Below are 21630 nucleotides of genomic sequence, written 5' to 3'. Positions count from 1 at the left end.
GCTAGGCGCAGACCCTGAGCATAAGTAAATGAAGCGCTGGCGCCCTAAGTTTTAGCATGCGTGCTAGGTTAAGTCTCTCCCTTGGTTAGGGTTGATAGTGCTTAGCGGTGGCTAACCCCTAGCATAGAGGTCGAGTGTGCGTCACTCTGTTCCTTTCCATCTTCTTTGGTTCGCAGGGTACATTGACATTTCTGCTGAGCTATTGGGAGGAAAAAGAACGGGCCGTTGCTCCGGCCCCGACAAACCAAGGTTGCCGGGGGCTGCATACACAAGGATCTAACCGTGGCAGGCCAAGGTTTACGGGGGCTGTGACGTCAGATAAGTTTTTCTCCCCCCACTCCGTGCGCCCGTATGAACCTTGAACGTATAAGGCTTCGCTCGCTCTCGTACCATCTTGCCCCCTCCGTCCTGTGTCCTAAAACTCTACTCTTGACCAGAACTTGGTTGTAGTGCGATGGGAAGAGGGCGAGTGAAAGGCCTAATCCTACTCGGCCCCTACCTCCGCCAAGAGCGTGGGTGTAGTTGGGCCATAGAGCAGGAGGACGACAAGGCATGTTGCCGAGATACCATGTTTATCTTAAGATAACGAGGACGAGTTCCTCGGTGTGGCCCTCGCCCACGCACAAATGAAACCCGGCAAACACCCTTCCTTTCATTCATACGTTGCAAACAAGTACAATTCATACGGAATGGGCACACGAGCAAGGGGCTTATAAATTTTGAAATCTAACGAATGCCCATAGACTTACAAACTAGAAAAGATAAGCGCCTCGTGTTCCCCGTTCTTGCACTTTTCCTCCCAGGTGCGGCAGGCGAAGGCAAAAAGTAGGAGACGGGGAACGCGTTAATGGAGAGCTTGACGAGGAAGGCCCTCAGCAGAGCACACGGCGGAGGGAGGGGCGATGCGGTCAGTCAGAGACGAGATCGACGTGCCCTCACTCGACGCTCTCGTCGTCGTTGTCGCTGTCCTCCTCATCACTCCCGCTTGAGGAGGAGTCTTCGTCATCGGAGGAGCTCTCCATGCAGCACTTCAGGCGAGTTCCAGAGTCTCCAAAGACCTTGACGGAGAGCAGGCCGTTCTCCAATAATTTGAAATAGAGAATGAGCCTTGTTGTTAGGCTATGGATACGAGCGAAGGTCTTCCACCCGCGGCGAAGATACATGACATGAGGGGCGGGAAAGTCAACATCGACCCGCGTGCCGCCGTTCCCACAGCCCCTCATATGCAACCTCAGGGTCTGGGCGGATTCAGCTCCATCTCCTGAGCGAATGGCACAGCGAGACGAAGGCGACGGCACGGTGGCCGACGCAGCCTAATGAAGAACTCACGAGGCTGGTCCCCGACATGGCCCTCCATTGGAGGAGGCATCACTAGCGGAGGAAAGGCCGGTGCACCGCCCCGTTCCCCTCTTCCCCGAGCGCCACGCCAGCCTCGGCCTCGACCCCTCCCCCTTCCTCTCGCGGCCGGCTCCGCCGCCGCGGGCTCTTGGGAAGGAGGGACGCGCTGTCGAGCAGAGACCCTCGCCGCCACCATTGAAGGACCGGCGCCCCCTCTTGCCATGGCAGATGAAAGAGCGGGGCCGAGGTGGAAGGAGAGGGATGATGAAATGTTGTGGGGCACCATCACCCTCCCCTTCTTATAGAGGGGCGGGCTCGAGACTCGGCCGCCCTCTCAGCCAATCTGACCATCGGGGGCGCAGAAAATCGAGGCCGACCCGCTGCCCCAATCAGCAGCGGCTCGTTTCCCCGCCAAGTCATTCAAGGCCCGCACCCAGTGCCTACCATCTTCAGAGCACGGGGGACACATGGTGGGCGAGAAGAAATTGAGGGGACGGACGAGACAGCTATTCTCCGCCTCGCGGTCGTGGGGCGCGGGCGCCTTGAAGACCACGACCCGAGCCCACTCAGTAAATGAGCCGCGCCTCTGTGTTTTCCTCTTTTTATGGGGAAGGCGCGAGCCGCCTCTTTACCACGATGTGACGCATGCATGCGGAAACCGCCCCACGCATGACCCCAACGTCACGCATTACCCCCACGTCACGCATGACCCCCCCCCCATGTCACGCGTTCAACGCGGGTCGTGGGGAAGCGCAGCAGACGGAGAAGTTACTACGTTAAAAATCCGCCCCACCTGTCCGCGCACCGTTCTGGGCCTGGCCCAACAACGTGTCGCGCTTATGTGTGGCCCAGGCCCGGGGGCTCCTGTCGGTGTACAAAAATAGGGGCTCTCCGTTTGCACCCCTTTACTTGTGCACGGGCAGTCAGGGCCGCGCCCACGACCACACTAAGCAGGGCAGAGGAGGGAAGCCGGAGCACAAGATGACCAAAGCAACACCAACACCAGAGGCGCAAAGAGAGCAAGAGGGCAAGGTGGACTCCCCCGGCAAGACCCTTGCCGGGGTGGCTTCCGCAGCCTCGGCACGATCCTTGTTGGGGCAACTTGCCTGACGCCAGCAGAGCACGCCACCCTTGAGCCCAAGGGGTTCCAACACCATCAACCATATTAGAACCAAGGCTCGGGAGGCACCTCCGTGGTGGCATGCAGATCTTTGTAGAGATCATAGATACACAAGATCAGATGGGAACTAGAAGACGACGATCCTTGGCGAGATCCTTGCCAAGGAAATCCACGAGACCCCCAGTAAGATCCTTGCTGGGGACGATCGCGGTGCCGCAGCGAGACCCATACCGGGCCCTCGGCAAGACCCTTATCGGGCCCTCGGCAAGACCCTTGCCGAGGACGCCTGTGGGGCCGCAGCCATGCCCGCGTCTGCCAAGACTCCACTATCACTCCCATACAGCTGCCAGCTCGACCAGCTGGGCAGGCATCTGCGTGGCAGCGCGCGGCCTCTACAACAACTCAGCAAGCACCTGCGTGGTGGCATGCAGATCTTCGTGAAGGCTCCACCACCGCGCCAGCCCAGCAGCCAGCCAACGTGGTGCTACAACGCCTCGTCAGCTTGGACGCGCGTCGGAGCCAGGCAAGGTGACGACAGCTGGGACGAGCTTCTTTGACGTCCCCAATAAAGCAAGAGGGGCACGTCGGCAACACATTGAATGCGTTTGTCCGATGATGCCAGGAGATACACTCAGCCCCTGTACACCTTTCCACCTCCTGTGTGCCACTATGGCGACCCCTTTTTGTCTATAAAAGGAGGCTCGAGGCGTACTGGAGGGGGTTCCAGATCTTTTGTACTAGAGAGCCACCGCAGCTTGTTCAAGAACACAAGAACACCCAAATATACATCAAAGCAGGACTAGGGTTTTACGCGTCTCCGTGGCCCGAACCTGGGTAAACGATTTGTGTGCTGACCGCCAGACCTGCTCTTTGCACAACCCCGCACCCGCCAACCGTAGAAGGGATCCCAGTGACCCCATAGGTGTCGTTTCCCACCGACACCCATCTTTAGGATCGACAAAGCAAGACCCATGCAAGGCCAATCCTGGTGAGGCGGACGACGCCAAGACCTCTAGAGGGAGCGGCCTCCCTAGGCTGGCTCCTGAGGAGCGGAGATTCCTATGCAAGCTCCCGTCTCATGAGGTCTAGATGACGTAAGCCATGAGGACCAAGGCTATGCGGGCGCCAGCGGGCGTAGTACAACAGGTTTCCTCTTTGGTGCTAAGGAGGCAAGCATAGACGCTGAGTCCCGAGGAATCGGCCAAAGGTTTCCATTTATGTGCTACAAGACCAAGACCACCAGGACGGCAGGACGGAGGTCATCGTCGAGACCACCAAGGCGTCACGACTAGAAGCTTTGCAGGCGAAGACCACCTTTCATCAGGATAAGATGTACTATTTCTCTCCCTTCAAACTTGGCTGTTGTGGGATCCCTTCCCGCCTTCATTTTGGGGGAAGAGGACCAAGGCCACTATAAATATAGCTTAGCCACCACCATAGGTGGGAACGGATCAATCGGACCATCCGCGCCATCACCATCTCACACCAACACAAGAACAGACCTCCTAAGGTAGTTCTTCCCCTGTACTAGTTCATCCTTAGCCCACCGCGAGGCCAATCCACAACAAAGCGGGAGTAGGATTTTACACCGCAAGGTGGCCCAAGCCTGGGTAAACTGTCGTGTCTCTTTCTTTTCCCGTTCATTGAGCTAGGCCATGAGATCTACGAGTTGGTAGGCTGGGGAGATTGAGTTCTTCGCACGCGCCCCAGAGTTCAAATCTTCCTTGGGTCTGCGGAGCCCCGAATCTGACATTTGGCACGCCAGGTAGGGGTGCGTCAGAGCCTCTCTCCGCCGATCGATTCGCCACTGTTCGACCGTTCTCATGGCTGACGATCGTTCGTGTTGAGCGTTGGGCTGCCCTCGCCGCCCGCGTCACCCAGAAAGCACCTGCGGGTGACGGTTGATACGTCTCCAACGTATCTATAATTTATGAAGTATTCATGCTATTACATTATCAACCTTGGATGTTTTATATGCATTTATATGCTATTTTATATGATTTTTGGGACTAACCTATTAACCTAGTGCCCAGTGCCAGTTTCTGTTTTTCCTTGTTTTTGAGTTTTACAGAAAAGGAGTATCAAACGAGTCCAATTGACATGCCAATTTTTGAAGATTTTTTATGGACCAAAAGAAGACCCCGGAGTAAAAGAGTTGGGCCAGAAGAGTCCCAGCGCGTCCACGAGGGTGGGCCCCCCCAGGCACGTGGGCCTGCCTCGTGGACGCCTCGGGCACCTCCTTGATGTGAGACTGACACCAAAAATTCCTATAAATACAGAAACATCAGAAAATTAACCTAGATCGGGAGTTTCGCCGCCAGAAGCCTCCGTAGCCACCGAAAACCAATCTAGGCCCTCTCTGGCACCTTGCCAGAGGGGGCCATCATTACCGGAGGGCATGGAGGAGGATCCCGGAGGGGCCATAATCACCGTGAAGGCCAAGGACCAGAGGGAGAACCTCTCCCCATCTAGGAGGGAGGCCATGGAGGAGGAAGCGCAAGGGGGAGAACCTCTCCTCCTCTCTCTCGGTGGCACCGGAGTGCCATCGGGAGGGGAATCATCACCGCGGTGATTGTCTTCATCAACATCACCATGATCATCACCATCCTCATCTCTTTTACGCGGTCCACTATCCCGCACCCCGCTGTAATCCCTACTTGAACATGGTGATTTATGCCACATATTATGATCCAATGATGTGTTGCCATCCTATGATGTTTTGAGTAGATATCTTTTGTCTTTGGGTTGATTGATGATCTAGATTGGTATGAGTTGTATGTTTTACTTTGATGCTGTCCTATGGTGCCCTCCATGTCGCGCAAGCATGAGGGGTTCCTGCTGTAGGGTGTTGCAATACGTTCATGATTCGCTTATAGTGGATTGGTGAGTGACTGAAACACAAACCCGAGTAAGGGGGTTGTTGCGTATGGGAATAAAGAGGACTTGATGCTTTAATGCTATGGTTGGGTTTTACCTTAATGATCTTTAGTAGTTGCGGATGCTTGATAGCATTCCAATCATAAGTGCATATGATCCAAGTAGATAAAGTATGTTAGCTTATGCCTCTCCCTCATATGAAACTGCAATAGTGATTACTGGTCTTGTTAACGATTGCCTAGGACAATTCCGCACACCGGTCCACCATTATTCCACACTCGCTATTTATAATAATTAGTAATATATTCTAACTTTATGATAACAGCACCTACTTTCATATTTTATCTCTCCGATATCATACAAAGTTATCCACTTCATACCCACAACGTAGTTTTATTTCTCGTTTCTAGTTGGAAGCAAACGTTCGGTGTACGTAGAGTCGTATCAGTGGCAGATAGGGCTTGAGAGAATTTTGATCTTACCTTTAGCTCCTTGTGGGTTCGACACTCCATACTTATCACTTCCACCTTTGGAAATTGCTATGATGATTCCCTCCACTTGGGAATTATCAAGCTCTTTTCTGGCGCCATTGCCGGGGAGCAATAGCGTGGGGTTGATATTCTCGTGTATGCTTGTTTACTTTCTTCACTAAGTAGATTTTGTTTTTACTTTTTGTTTCTGTTTAGTTGTGGGTGAAACATACAAAAAAATGAAAATACCAAAAAAAAATTACTTGCCTCTCATGCCTAAAAAGTTTTTCAAAAAGAGAAGTGATTGGAAAGTTATGCATTGAAGAAGTGAGGGTCGACATTGAGCACTTGTGTTCATGCTCATGGAAACAACGTAGAATTTTTCATGGAAGTTTCTCTGTAAATAATTATCCCCTTATATATATATATATCCATTGTATTATAAAAATAATGTGCCAAGCTTTGGTTTTAGGATGATTAGATTGCTTGTTTACTATGTGCAGAACAAAAACAGAAACTTTGGCTGTAGCGCGTGATTTTACATTTTCTACTGGAAAGTCAAATGGGTCTGAAACTTTTTGCACATCACTTATGTATAAATGTTTCAAATTTTCAAATTTATTTCATAATTTTTGGAGTTACAGAAGTTTACTAAACCTTCAGATTACTACAGACTGTCCTGTTTTAGACAGGTTCTGTTTTTCATGTGTTGTTTCCTTATTTTGATGAATCTATGGGTAGTATCGGGGGGTATAAACCATGGTGAAGTTGGAATTTAGTAGATATAGTTCTAATATGAAATTGGAATGAGTTCGCAACAGTACCTAAAGGTAGTGATTTGCTTTATTATACTAACGGACCTCACAAAGTTTTTGTTAAAGTTTTTTGTGGATGAAGTGTTCGAAGGACGAGGAGTTACCGATGTGAGAAGAATAAAGTCAGGCAAGAGCTCAAGCATGGGGATGCCCAAGGCACCCCAAGTAAATATTCTAAGGATACTCAAGCATCTAAGCTTGGGTATGCCCCGGTTGGCATCCCATCTTTCTTCTTCAACAATTATCGGTATACCTCGGTTTTTGTTTCGTTTGCATGATTTGTGTCCTTTGTGTTTTTTGTTCTTCCTTTATGAACCATGCTAGTATGAGATATCCCTTCATTGATTTATAGAATGCTTCATGTGCTTCACCTATATCTTTTAAGTATGATCTTATAGAATTGCTCTTTGTGCTTCACTTAAATCTTTTGAGTATGGTTTTATAGAATGCTTCGTGTGCTTCACTCATACATTTTGAGCTTGGACATTGGTTAGTTTATATTAATTGTATAATGCTCAATGAACTTCACTTATATCTTTTGGAGTATGAACAATACTATCATCTAAAGAGGGTTTGGAAGAGTGTCAACTTTAGGAACTAGTGATCCCGCCATTCCGAATGAGGAGAATTTTGCTTATGTGGAGAGTAGTAAAATTTCTATGCTCGTAGATCATGAAAAGAATGATTTATGTGATGGTAATATTGTTGAACTCATTCATGATGCTACTGAAAATTATTATGAGGGGGGAATACATGCTTGTAGGAGTGCAATAATATCAAGTTTTCCTCTCTATGTGCTTAAAGTTTTGAAGTTATACTTGTTTTGCCTTCCTATGCTAGTTGATTCTTGTTTCCATAAATTGTGTGCTCACAAAATCCCTAGGCATAGGAAGTGGGTTAGGTTTAAATGTGCTAGTCATATTCTTCATGATGCTCTCTTTATGTTCAAGTCTTATCTTTCATGTGAGCATCATTGAAATCATCATGCCTAGCTAAAAGGCATTAAAGAAAAGCGCTTGTTGGGAGACAACCCAATATTTACCCTTACTATTTTTGTGTGTTTAAATGATTAAGCTACTTTAGTAATCATGTTTTATAGGTTTTGTTTCAATAAAGTGCCAAGTAAGTCCTTTTTGCGGGAAGATATTTTCGAGAGGGGGAGCCTCGTGCAGCCCAATGTACTGTGCGGATGTGTGCATGACAGGTGCACCAGCGTGGCACACGGTTAGTTTGAGTGAACCGTGTCTGTTGCGTCATCCGACTTGTCTAATGTTCATAAATTTGGCGAAAAATGATACGGGAGAGGGTCAGAACACGGACACACTTGCATGTGGACCAAATTCATGTATCAAAAGGGTGGTTTGATTTTCAAATACCAAATGCAACTTCGATGTGGCACCTCTCTCGCAAAACGCACGGTATTGCTTGCCCCCCCCTCGTGTCGGCACGAAGGGAAATCTAAGCTATGAATGCATGCCCCTTCCCCCTCAACCGAGGTTCACCTATCAAAGTGCGAAGTATCTAGCAGCCCCCCTCCTCTCTCGTGTGGCACGAAGGGAATCCTAAGCTATGAATGCATGCCCCCCCCAACCGAGGTTCACCTAGCAAAGTGCGAAGTAGCTAGCAGCCCCCCCTCCCTCGTGTCGCCACGAAGGGAATCCTAATTAAGCTATGAATGCATGCCCCCCAACCGAGGTTCACCTAGCAAAGTGCGATGTAGCAACCCCCCCCCCCACACACACACACAGAGACACACACTTTCAGTCTACGGGCTAGAGAGGCATATATCTCACCAAGATGGATCGTAAAACGGACCAAGAATAATCCACCTTGGTCGTACAACCTCTCTCTTGTTGTTGGTCAAAGTGATGGCCGTCCATGCGACCCTGGAGATGGGCTAGCTCGCCAATAATCACGCAAGTAGCTAGTCCCCGAAGACAACCACTTCATGCGTGTGGCCCAAACATGTGTATGGAGAGGTGTGTTTTTGAGTAACAATGGAACAACTTTGATGTGGCACCATGATTTTGAACTAGAAATCCCCACACTGAGTGAGGGTTAGGTTGATGATGCATATGTATGTTACACCACACTTCAAGCCAACGACTGGGATTCATATATGCATGCGTGCGTGCATAGTATATGCGCTCAAACTTAATTATGTCTAAATCTCACCATGACCTATACTACAATAACACGAACCAAATGAAGAATCCGCCATGGTAACCTATAATTTTTGTTGGTCAAGGTGATCATGGATGTCCACGTGGGCCCATGAATATATAGGCTTGTCGCTGATAACCACGCGAGGGAGTGTATCGTTCGAAGGTAACCACTACATGCATATGTATGGAGGTGATGTGTGCATGCATGTTTGAATACACAACATTGATCTGGCGCGTGTGTGAAAAATCATACACTAGCTCCCCACACAGAGCAAGATTGGTTCGTGATGGTGTCGTTGTACTAGCCACTTCGACTCAATGGGAGGGATTCATGCGTACACATGCATGTGTGTGTGCTCAAAGTGTATCATGCATGTCATCCCAAAGCAAAAATAATAATCCCCTCCTATGTCAAATTAACATCTCTTATTGTCAGGCAAAAAGAAGTGATGGACCAAGCGGGCCCATAGATGGAAAGCATCGATATCGCTGATAACCGCTTAAGTGGGTGCGAGAGGAAAACCACCACCGCTTTGCATGTGGGCCAAACATATATATGTTGAATACCCAAAATGCACAACTTTGATGTGCCACATGCCTCAAAAACCGTAAACCATGCACCCACACAGAGCGAGGTTCAGATCAAGCGTAATACATATGATGGTCCCCTTCCCCCCTCTTCACCGCATACTATATGCTCCTGCCTAATATATGTACAACCCAAAAGAATCCTCATCGATGGTGAAATTAAGTAACCTCTCCCGATGTAGGTCAAAGTGCATGCATGCATCGATGATGGCCTCGTGGCCCACAGATGGAAGCGTCACACATGAGTGTCCTAGCTAGGATAGATATGCATGTGGCCCAAAAAGGTGTTGTGTGATGTTTGAATAACCAATTTCACAATTTTGATGTGGCACGTGCCTCGGTAACCAAAAAGTCCCGACACTGAGTGAGGTGTACTTGTTCACAGACGCATACGTATAGTATATATGCTAGTCCCCTCCCACCTCTTCAACGCGTACTATATACCACCATAACACAAACAAAAAAGATTCTACCTTGCTGGTCAAATTAACCTCACTGTCGGCTGTTCATCAAAGTGATGGACGACGACCTCACGGGCCCACAGAAAGCATCACACGCAAGTATCGAGTGTCATGTAGGAGAACCATCAACTGCATGTGGCAAAACATTTATGTATGAAAGGGTTGTGTAATGTTTTAAATAACAATTTCATGACTCTGATGTGGCACCAGCCTGCCTAACAAAAATGGCCAACCCACACGGTGGCTCACAACTCGTAGTGTACTGCGAGCCACCCGCCACCCACAGACGCACACACCCACACATACACCGTGAATCCACCGCAACTACGGTGCATGTTAAATTAATTATCCCATGGTCAACATACATGTTACCAAAGGAGGGACGTTTTAATTTCCAAATAATCATAGAGATCATTAAGACGTTTTAGTACATTGATTGATTGATTGATTTTCTATGGGTATAATGTGCAAAAATCAAATTTTTTAGCTACATGCACATGTGACAGTGCACCTAAATGGATTGCAAAAACACATGTGTCTCACTGGGTGCATGTTTACTCCTCGTGCAACAAATTTCAAACATTGAGAATCTTGATTTTTAAATTCTAGTACATCCAAAACTTATTTGAAGTTCATGAAACTTATTGTGTTGTCATATGGACACCAATACAAAGTGGCATTGTACTTTGTTTGTCAAATTTGAGACCAGTTTTGATGTAATCTTTATCTAATTACAGATGGGAGATTATTAATAATTGGGAACCAGTATCCCAAACAGATTATTTATTCGAACCGTGAGTGTTAGACCAACAATGGATACGTGCCATGCTTCGGTTAAGCAATAAAGCGGCGGCATTAATAATCCAAATAGAAAAACAATATATGTGCCGCCCTGCGACCTGTGTGGCGTGCAAGTAGGCGTGAGTTGACGGGACGTGTCCGCCGCGCAGGCAGACGGGGAGGCATGCATGCAGGTGTGTGAATTGACGGAGGCGTGATCGCTGCACAGTGTCATCGGGAGGTGTGCAAGTAGCTGTGTGAAACTTTGGTAGGCATGCCAGCAGTCCGGTGCACAGGCTCACCGGGAGGCGAGCCATCTCTTTGAGCACCGCCCACCTCTCTCCCACAACTCCCACTACTTCATATTAATGGTGCGCCCGAGCGGCCGCACCCCCCATACTCGCTACGCACACACAATCCTCTCTCTCCGCTTGCATCCTCGAGGCCGCTCTTAGTCCTCAAAGTCGTCAGTGTATGAGGATGCCGTGGAAGCGCCCCATCGGAGGGAGTGGCGACGCTGGGGCTGCTAAAGCACCAGAGCACGGCGTGGAGATGGAGACAGAGGTTGCTGTCACTACCAGCGAGTTATCGCTGCACCCTGACGTCCTCGGTGACGTCGAGCTTCCACAGCCAGAGGTGGAGTTCCACACCGACTCCGACGAGCACTCCGGAAACGACTCCGATGACCACTCCGGCGACGACTCCGACAACCACTCCGGCGATGACTCCGACAACGACGGACAGCTGGTTAGTCATCTATACCCATTTATGTGTCAAATAGATCATAGGGTTTCTCTGGTTACTCCTGCCTCCCGCTTTTTGGAATAGAAATCTTGTGGTTATGTTCTCCCAATCCATGAAATCTGAGTAAGTTTCATTAGATCCGTGTAGTGTATTGATTGTTTGAATGGTACAGGTGATAACTGATTAGTTGTTTCATCTCTGCAAATGATTTCAGCAAGTAATCCAACTAGGATTAGTGTTCATGCTAATAAATCCTAGCCAGGACTTGAAAATTCATTTTGAATGACCTACCTATGTTTGTGCCATTATTTTCTTCAAGATTTGTCTATACATAGATGATTGTTTTTATAATTCAAACCATAATCTCTGGATATGTATAAATAAATAGCCATAAATTCCTAATCCTACTTCATGGCATGTAATCAGTGATTTGATGCCAAATTTGTTTTACTATTTGTATATGTGTTGTCTGACGATGTGGACAACGAGGATGAAGATGTCCGGAGGATGTACAACAGGCAAATCCTGAGGGAGCTTTATGCGGGAATGCATAACAGACGTATTAGGACCTGGAACGGCGGCTATGGATGCCCATTTTGCAACCAGAAGCTTCATGACGCATATCTAATTGTTCTCGCGCATGCAAGAGGACGAGTCATTGGCTCCTTCAAGCAGAAGTATTCTCGTAGGGTGGCGCACGGCGCGTACGCCGAGTACTTGGAGAAGCTTCGGGACCGTGTCGGCCTGTGAGATGAGATGTGGTATGGATGGAACTATATATGTGCGCTTGAGTATGCTTAATACTGTTGAACTATGTACAACTTATGGTTGAACTATGCTTATCTACGTGTACGCTTATTATCTATGTTTGAGTATGTTAAATATTTCGCCAAATTTTGGTAAAAATTACAACGGGGGACCAATAAACTAGGACGGAGGTAGTACGTCAATCACACACGGTTCCCAAAATTGGAACCGTGTGCCATGACTTTCATTTTGCTTGCTACGTCAATCACACACGGTTCGCTCTAGCAAACCATCGCCCCCAAAATTCTTTGTGGGACAGAAAACCCTCACCACCCAATTCAAAAAAAGAAAAAAGAAAACCCTCACCATCCCCACGTCACAAAAACCCTCACCCCGCCCGCCACCCCCTCGGCACCTCCGGTACATTCCCCATTCACACCCGCGCAAGCTCCTCCGCGCCTATGCCATGGCACCGCCTATCGCGGCGGTAAACACTTAGCTCAACGGCTGCCGTCGCCGCCAGGCTGCTCGCAAAGCCCACCGCATTTCGCCACTTCCGCTTGCCGCCGCCTATCGCCATCGACTTTCTCGACGCTACTCGCGGTCGACCCAGCTCCGCTCGGTTGGGGAATCTGCCGTACTGAGGGTTCTTTCTCATGGACGACAAGGTAAATAATTTAACGAGATATTATCTCATCCCTTGTCCCAGTTCATTTGCCTCCTTTAATCACCCAGCGGAAATCGCCATGAATTCATTTTTATTCATGCTGATTTGAGGGTTTTCTTTCATTCATAGAATGTATAGTGTGCCGACACTTCAGAACTTGGCGACCCCCGCCAGAGATTCCATCTCATCATACCAGATAACTTGAGGACGCGCACGGTATGTTCAATCTCACCCTAAATCAGTTGGCATGGCCTACTTTCCTGAACATATTCTAAATATTGCTACATTTGGATAAAAGGTGCCACATGCACCATATACGTCAAAGGGGATTTCCCCCCTCTTCTTTCTATATTAGGCAAATTAATGACGTATTGTTCTTTTGATTACTCTCATATTTCCATGACATCATGTTTACCCTATCTGTTTAATTATAGAGTTTTGTCCTTCGATTTCAACTGATGTATAGTTCTCTCCATTTGGGCCCATATTTGCATGTTACCATATTTTCTTTAACAATCCTACACTTTTCTGCAGGACATCCCTCGCTATGCAACAGATTATGTAGTGCACAATTTTTCCCTTTACATACATCAAGGCTCCACGAATGTCATACTGTACACAAACCATGGATTTACAATCGTTGCGACTGTAAGACTTGATGAACGTGGTGACTCCTATTTTGGCACTGGCTTTTGGAATGAAATTGCAAAGTTTTATGTACTGAAAGCTGGTACTAAAATTGCACTGCACATAGAAGGGCCTGGTCATGAGATATATGCTAACTTCCCGACAAAATCCTCCGTCCAGACTTTGTTCAAAGTAAGTTTTCTTTTCAACTATCCGCATATGTTGACTTACCGAGCAATGTCAAATGAATTGTGTAGTATTTAAGCAACCAATTCTTATTCCCTTTTCTTACTATATCCCTACCTAATAACTTCTAGTTACCAATACACTTTTCTATTGCCCTGTTTTAACTAAATATTCCCTCTACTCCCATTTCTATCAGAAAGCGTCACTGACAAGGAGACTCCGGAGGAGGAGAACGGGGCTGTAAACAAGCGGAGGCGGGGCGAGTTAGAACCACAAGTGACTCTAGTAGGCCTAGACTTAATCAACAGCCTCCCCGATGATATGTTCAGAGTCATCATCTCCCTCCTCCCAATCAAATATGGGGTGTGGATAACCCTCCTTTCCGGGCGGTGGCGCCCCCTATGGAACTCCAGCCCTCTCGACCTCATCGACACCCACGAGCTCTGCCATAGCTATCGCAAAAGCTTGGATGCGTTCTCCAAGATCCTTGGTAGTCACCTTGGCCCAACCAAAGGCCTTAGAATGGGCAAGTTTCGTTCCAACGACAAGGACCAAGCCAAGCTTGATGAATGGTTCCGATCCCCCGCCCTAGATCCGCTCGAGGAGCTCACTTTTGATGATGGGCATATGCGGTCGCTGCCAACGTCCGCACTCCGCCTCGCGACCACGCTGCGCGTCGCCAAGTTCAGGAACTGCCATTTCCCACCCCTTAATCACGCGCCTGCTCTTATTCTACCATGACTGAAGCACCTCGAGCTCATCGTCGTCTGCCTCTCAAAGGGTGACATGGAGTGCCTGCTCTGTGGCTGTACTGCACTCTAGTACCTTCTTCTTCAGGTGATTAATGGGTTGAGTACCTTCCACATCACCTCCATGACTCTCCAGACTATTTATGTGTGTTGCTGGTGCGGCAGGAATACATCACAAAAGGTGGACCACGGTATGGTCATCTAGGACACACCTGCACTTGAGAGATTACTTGTAGTTGATCAAGAAGGTCCAACAAGAATCAATGCCATTTCTGCGCCAGAATTGACAGTGGTGGGCTACTCGTTTGACAAATACTCCGAACTTTTTATTGGATCCACACCCGTTCAGGTACAACAACCACCTTCTACCTCTCCTTCTACAAATTAACATTATTTCTAATTTTGAAGATGTTTGTTCGTCTGTCATTCAGAAAATGATTCCGACAAGCTTGACCCCGAAACTACGCACAGTGAAGGTCTTGGCACTAGAATCTATCGGGCCCGACCTGGAGCAAGTTATCAGTTTCCTGAGATGCTTTTCGTGCCTGGAGAAGCTATATATCGAGGTGATGTTCCTTTCCTATTAAATGTTAACCATAAGGGATTTCAATTTGTGACACTTTTTTCCAAGTTTACAATGACAATGTACTACAATTTCTGAAGGTTCTTTTGTAGGATTTTAGTACATACATGCCCCCCCATATTGGTTGCTTGATCCATATGGTTACATTCAATAAGCATTTCTCCTTTGGATACATCAGTACTAGTTTTCTTAGGGAAATTTTCATCCACTCCAACCTCTTGTGAAGAAGGCTACATTTTTCTAGAATGTAATCAAATGCCCATGTTAATCATGTCAGATCAAAGATGGCATGTTAGTGCATTTTACAAATCCTGCAAACCAAATAGCTAGGCCTATAGTTATGTTCAAAACTGCATGTAGGCACTAACACTTTTTCTTCTTTTGCAAATAAGATTAGGCCCAGTGGTGGATAATGTGATACAATATAACAATCACGTCGAATGCCTAGATCTGCATCTCTTGGAAATTACGTTGAACTCCTACCAAGGGACCTTACCGGAGATTATATTCGCCAGGTTCTTTGTTCTCAGAGAAAGGGTGCTGAAGGAAATGAGGTTTGCCCTACATTTATTTCGCAAAAAAGAATGCTCTGTTGATCAGCGTCGGCGCCTGCGGCAGAATGGAGTAGGCTCCAAAAATGCTGAATTTCATTTTGGAACTTCAGATGACAGAGTAATCGGAAGTCATCGGGTCAACCCCATACATGACTTCTCAGTGGCTGACCCCTTTCCAAAAATTGTGAGGTTTCGCAGCCAGACTAATAGCGGTGATATTAGTTTGAACCTCTCTGATATCCATGTTCAGCACATCAGCGCGAGCGTTTGTAGCTGATGAGCTGAATTTCATTTCTAATATCAGTTTGAACATTGTAATCTTCGAATTTGAGCCATATAACTCTGGAATTTGAACCTTGTAACATTTCGAGCTTTTGTGGTACAATCATTGAAATGGCATTGTATGAGACACGTATATTGCTAGCACTATTTTGACCTTAATATGCAATGGTCTTAGATTTTATTAACCATTCTTGAATCAGTTTACCTTGTCGATCTCACAGCACACGATCTGTATAGCTAACTCGACTACGATCTTCGACAATAATGCACATAGTTGGTTTCTTCCACCGTGTGCACTGTAGAGTGCAGAATTAATTATCGCACTCGAGTGTCCATCATCACCCTTCTGTGTAACTTTGATCTCATCACCCAAGGGTAAACTTATGACCGAAGTCATTCCACACACTTTGTTTTTACAAAGATTTTTGCCAATAAACGCCCATGATTTGTCCCTCTTCTAGCCAGCGCATGGCCAAACTAGCCGGGCGGGAAGCTTGCGTGGAAACAGCGCAGTAGCGCGGGAACAGGCTCTTCAAGCCTATGCCTGGGGTGCGGTGTTTTCAAGCGTGCACTAGATTCTGGAATCCTCCGCCATGAATGACGTGACAAGACGTGACGATTACAGGCCGGCCGGCCCCCATTTATTACAGCGGCCATTTAACCTACCCTTGTGTCTCTTCAACCTTCCGATCGCGCCCCACCATTGCAAGACACACACCCACCACAAGAAATTCTTAGAGGGTATCCTGCGCGGCTCCAATGGCGCTCCGAGCGGCTGCCGACAACGAGCAGCAGTTCACCATGCGTGCCGTGGTGGACACCCACAGAAGGTTCATGGACCTCTCAGTGGTGTACACCAATGACCCGGTCTGGGCGGAGCACTCCATCCACATCATGGAGATGTTGCTTGCCGAGGAAAAGTACAAGGTGGTCGGGTTCGACCTCGAGTACTCCCACGCTCGTGCCGGGTCTCGTCCCAAGGTCATCGTCGCCCAAATGTGCGTGCGCCCCCACGTCCTCGTCTACCACTACTGCCTGGCCACAAGGCCTTGTGAACGTTTCGCCAGGTTTGTCAACAGACCCCACTACATGTTCGCTATGGTGGACATCACCAACGATGTAAAGGCGCTCGAAAATTCGGGCATCGCCTGCCAGAATCTTGTCGACATCCAGAGCCAATACAAGATCAGGGGCAGCAAGGAGGATGAGAAGGACTCGCTGGTTCTCAACCCCTACTACAGAGACATGAAGGATTCGTGCAACAAGGACAAGTGTGCCTGGAACTCAGCCTGGATGGAGAAACTCGACAAAGCTCACCTCGTGTACACGGCCAAGGAGGCGTACATGAGCTACGACATGTACAGGCGGATCGTTGACATGAGGAAGTCCCTCCTTCCCCAAAATGGCCAGGGATCCAGCTGGAAGCAGAGCAATGGCAAGCATCGTCGCAATAATAAGTAGATGATTAGATCGTTGTTTCTCCTACTTTATTATGCATGTAATTGATTTCTTTGGTGTGTGGAAATGTTATGTGTGTAGTCACTTGTGTAATTATATGCTTAATTTGGTTGTGCAATGTTGTCTTTTTAAGTATATATGTTGATGATGTAGACAGAGCGTAGATGTTGTGCGGACAAAGAAAATCACATCGCACACGGACTAAACAATGGAACCCGTCGGTGATGTTTTCATCAATCACTCACAATTGTATACCAGCAATCGTTTGCTCACAACACACACGGCTTGTTAGCAGTAATCGTCTGTGTTGTTATCGGTCTTCGCACACGTCTCCAATTACAGACATGTTTGCCTCGTATCATAGACATGTTTTCGATAACAATGAAATCTCAAAGGGAAAAACTCAAATCATCACAAGAAGATAGAGAGGGGAAAACACCATATGATCTGACTATATTAACAAAACCTGTGATACATCAAGATCGTGACATCTCAAGAACACGAGAGAGAGAGATATTAAACACATAGCTACTAGTACAAACCCTCGGCCCCGAGGGTGTACTACTCCCTCTTCATCGTGGTGGCTGCCGGGATGATGAAGATGGCCACCGGTGATGATTTCCCCCTCCGGTAGAGTGCCAGAACGAGGTCTAGATTTTTTCGGTGGCTACAAAGGCCTGCGGCGGCCGAACTTCTGATCTAGGTTAACCCCGAGGGTTTTCGAAATTTTTGGGAATTTACAGTGGAAAGAGGGGTGCGGGAGGCCTCTGAGGTGGGCACAACCAACCTGGGCACGCCTGGGCCCCAAGGCGCACCCTGGTGGGTTGTGCCCCCCTCGAGGCACCCCCAAGTGCTTCTCTGGCCCACTGGTGGTCTTCTGGTCCATAAAAAATCCACAAAAAGTTTGTGTTGTTTCGACTCCGTTTGATATTGATTTCCTGCGATGTAAATAAAGCAAAAAACAACAACTGGCACTGGGTCAATAGGTTAGTCACAAAATATGATTTAAAGTTGCTATAAAATGATTGTAAAACATCCAAGGATGATAATAAAACAACATGAATACTTCATACATTATAGATACATTGGAGACGTATCAGGGAGGAGCCCCAAGTAGGATTCGGCCTACTTGGGGCGCCCCGCTTGGTTGCTCCCTCTCCCTCCCACCTATATATATGAGGGGGGAGGCGCCTAGAACACACAACAACATCTGTTAGCCATGTGTGGCGCCTCCCTCCATATATTACACCCTCGGTCATATCTTCGTAGTTCTTAGGCGAAGCCCTGCGCGGATCACTTCGCCATCACTGTCACCACACCGTCGTGCTGACGGAACTCTCCCTTGACACTTTGCTGGATCAAGAGTTCGAGGGACGTCATCAAGCTGAACATGTGCTGAACTCAGAGGTGTCATATGGTCGGTGCTTGATCAATCAGAACGGGAAGAAGTTCGACTACATCAACCGCGTTGTCAAACGCTTCTGCTTTTGGTCTACAAGGGTACATAGACACACTCTCCCCCTCTCGTTGATATGCATCTCCTAGATAGATCTTGTGTGAGTGTAGGAAAAAATTTGAAATTGCATGCTATGTTTCCCAACGGTGGCATCAGAGCTAGGTCTATGCGTATATGATATGCATGAGTAGAACACAAAGAGTTGTGGGCAGTGATCGTCATACTACTTACCACCAATGTCTTATTTTGATTCGGTGGTATTGTTGGATGAAGTGGCCCGGACCAACCTTACATGACCATTTTCATGAGACCGGGTCCACCGACAGACATGCAACTAGTTTTGCATAAAGGTGGCTGGCGAGTGTCTGTTTCTCCAACTTTAGTTGAATCGAATTTGACTGCTGCCGGTCCTTGTTGAAGGTTAAAACAGCAAGCTTGATAAATCATCATTGTGGTTTCGATGCATAGGTAAGAACGGTTCTTTATAGAAGCCCGTAGCAGCCACGTAAAACTTGCAACAACAAAGTAGAGGACGTCTAACTTGTTTTTGATGTGGTATGGTCAAGACATGATGTGATATACGTTGTTGTATGAGATGATCATGTTTTGTAGAAGTTATTGGCAACTGGAAGGAGCCTTATGGTTGTTGCTTTATTGTATGAAATGCAAACGCCATGTAATTGCTTTACTTTATCACTATGCGTTAGCGATAGTTGTAGAAGCAATAGTTGGCGAGACGACCACGACGCTATGATGGAGATCAAGGTGCCAAGCTGGTGACTATGGAGATCATGACAGTGCTTTGGAGATGGAGATCAAAGGCACAAGATGATGATGGCCATATCATGTCACGTATTTTAATTGCATATGATTTTTATCTCTTAAGCATCTTATTTTGCTTAGTACAGTGGTAGCATTATAAGATGGTCCCTTAATAAAATTTCAAGGTATAAGTGTTCTCCCTGAGTATGCAGCATTGCGACGTTTGTCATGCTGAGACACCACGTGATGATCGGGTGTGATAGGCTCTACGTTCACATACAACGGGTGCAAGGCAGTTTTGCACATGTGGAATACTCGGGTTAAACTTGATGAGCCGAGCATGTACAGACATGGCCTCGGAACACTGGAGAACGAAAGGTCGAACATGAATCATATAGTAGATATGATGAACATAGAGATGTTCACCATTGATGACTACTCCATCTCACGTGATGATTGGACATGGTTTAGTTGATTTGGATCATGTATCATTTAGATGACTTGAGGGATGTCTATCTAAGTGGGAGTTCTTAAGTAATATGATTAATTGAACTTAATTTATCATGAACTTAGTCATGTTAGTTTTTGCACATCTATGTTGTAGATCAACGGCCCGTGCTACCGCTCCCTTGAATTTTATTGCATTCCTAGAGAAAGCTAAGTTGAAAGATGATGGTAGCAACTACACGGACTGGGTCCGTAACTTGAGGATTATCCTCATTGCTGCATAGAAGAATTATGTCCTTGATGCACCGCTAGGTGAAAGGCCTGCTGTAGGAGCAGATGTTGATGTTATGAACATTTGGCAATCTCGATCTGGTGACTACTTGATAGTTCAGTGTGCCATGCTTTATGGCTTAGAATCGGGACTTCAAAGACGTTTCGAACGTCATGGACCATAGGAGATGTTCCAAGAGTTGAAGTTAATATTTCAAGCAAATGCCCGAGTTGAGAGATATGAAGTCTCCAACAAGTTCTATAGCTGCAAGATGGAGGAGAATAGCTCTGTCAGTGAACACATACTCAAAATGTTTGGGTATCATAATCACTTGACTCAGCTGGGAGTTAATCTTCCCGATGATAGTATTATTGACAGAGTTCTCCAATCACTGCCACCAAGCTACAAAGGCTTCCTGATGGTTAACAAGTTCTATATGCAAGGGGTGGATAAGACAATTCCCGAGCTCTTCGCAATGCTCAAAGCTGCGGAGATAGAAATCAAGAAGGAGCATCAAGTGTTGATGGTTAACAAGACCACTAGTTTCAAAAAAACGGCAAAGGAAAGAAGGGAAACTTCAAGAAGAATGGCAAGCAAGTTGCCACTCCCGGGAAGAAGCCCAAGTCTGGACCTAAGCCTGAAACTGAGTGCTTCTACTGCAAAGGGACTGGTCACTGGAAGCGGAATTGCCCCAAGTATTTGACAGATAAGAAGGATGGAAAGTAAACAAAGGTATATTTGATATACATGTTATTGATATGTACCTTACTAATGCTCATAGTAGCGCCTGGGTATTTGATACCGATTCGATTGCTCATATTTGTAACTCGAATCAGGGGCTATGAATTAAACGAAGATTGGCTAAGGATGAGGTGACGATGCGCGTCGGGAATGGTTCCACAGTCATGTGATCGTTGTCGGCACGCTAATTCAACATCTACCTTCGGGATTAGTTTAGACCTGATTAATTGTTATTTGGTGCCAACGTTGAGCTTGAACATTATATTTGGATCTTGTTTAATGTGAGACGGTTGTTCATTTAAATCAGAGAGTAATGATTCTTCTATTTATATGAGTAATATCTTATATGGTCACGCACCCTTGAAGAGTGGTCAATTTTTGTTGAATCTTGATCGTGGCGATACACATATTCATAATATTGATGCCATAAGATGCAAAGTTGGTATTGATAGTGCAATATATTTGTGGCATTGCCGTTTAGGTCATATTGGTGTAAGGCGCATGAAGAAACTCCACGCAGATGGACTTTTGGAATCACTTGATTATGAATCATTTGATGCTTGCGAACCATGCCTCATGGGCAAGATGACTAAAACTACGTTCTCCGGAACAATGGAGCGAGCCACTGACTTATTGGAAATAATACATATCGATGTATGCGGTCCGATGAGTGTTGAGGCTCACGGTGGGTATCGTTCTTTTCTGACATTCACAGATGATTTGAGCAGATATGGATATATCT

This window comes from Triticum urartu, chromosome 2 (assembly GCF_003073215.2).
Source record: "Triticum urartu cultivar G1812 chromosome 2, Tu2.1, whole genome shotgun sequence".
Lineage (NCBI taxonomy): Eukaryota > Viridiplantae > Streptophyta > Magnoliopsida > Poales > Poaceae > Triticum > Triticum urartu.
The sequence above is the reverse complement of the archived record's forward strand: the minus strand, read 5'-3'. Positions refer to the sequence as shown.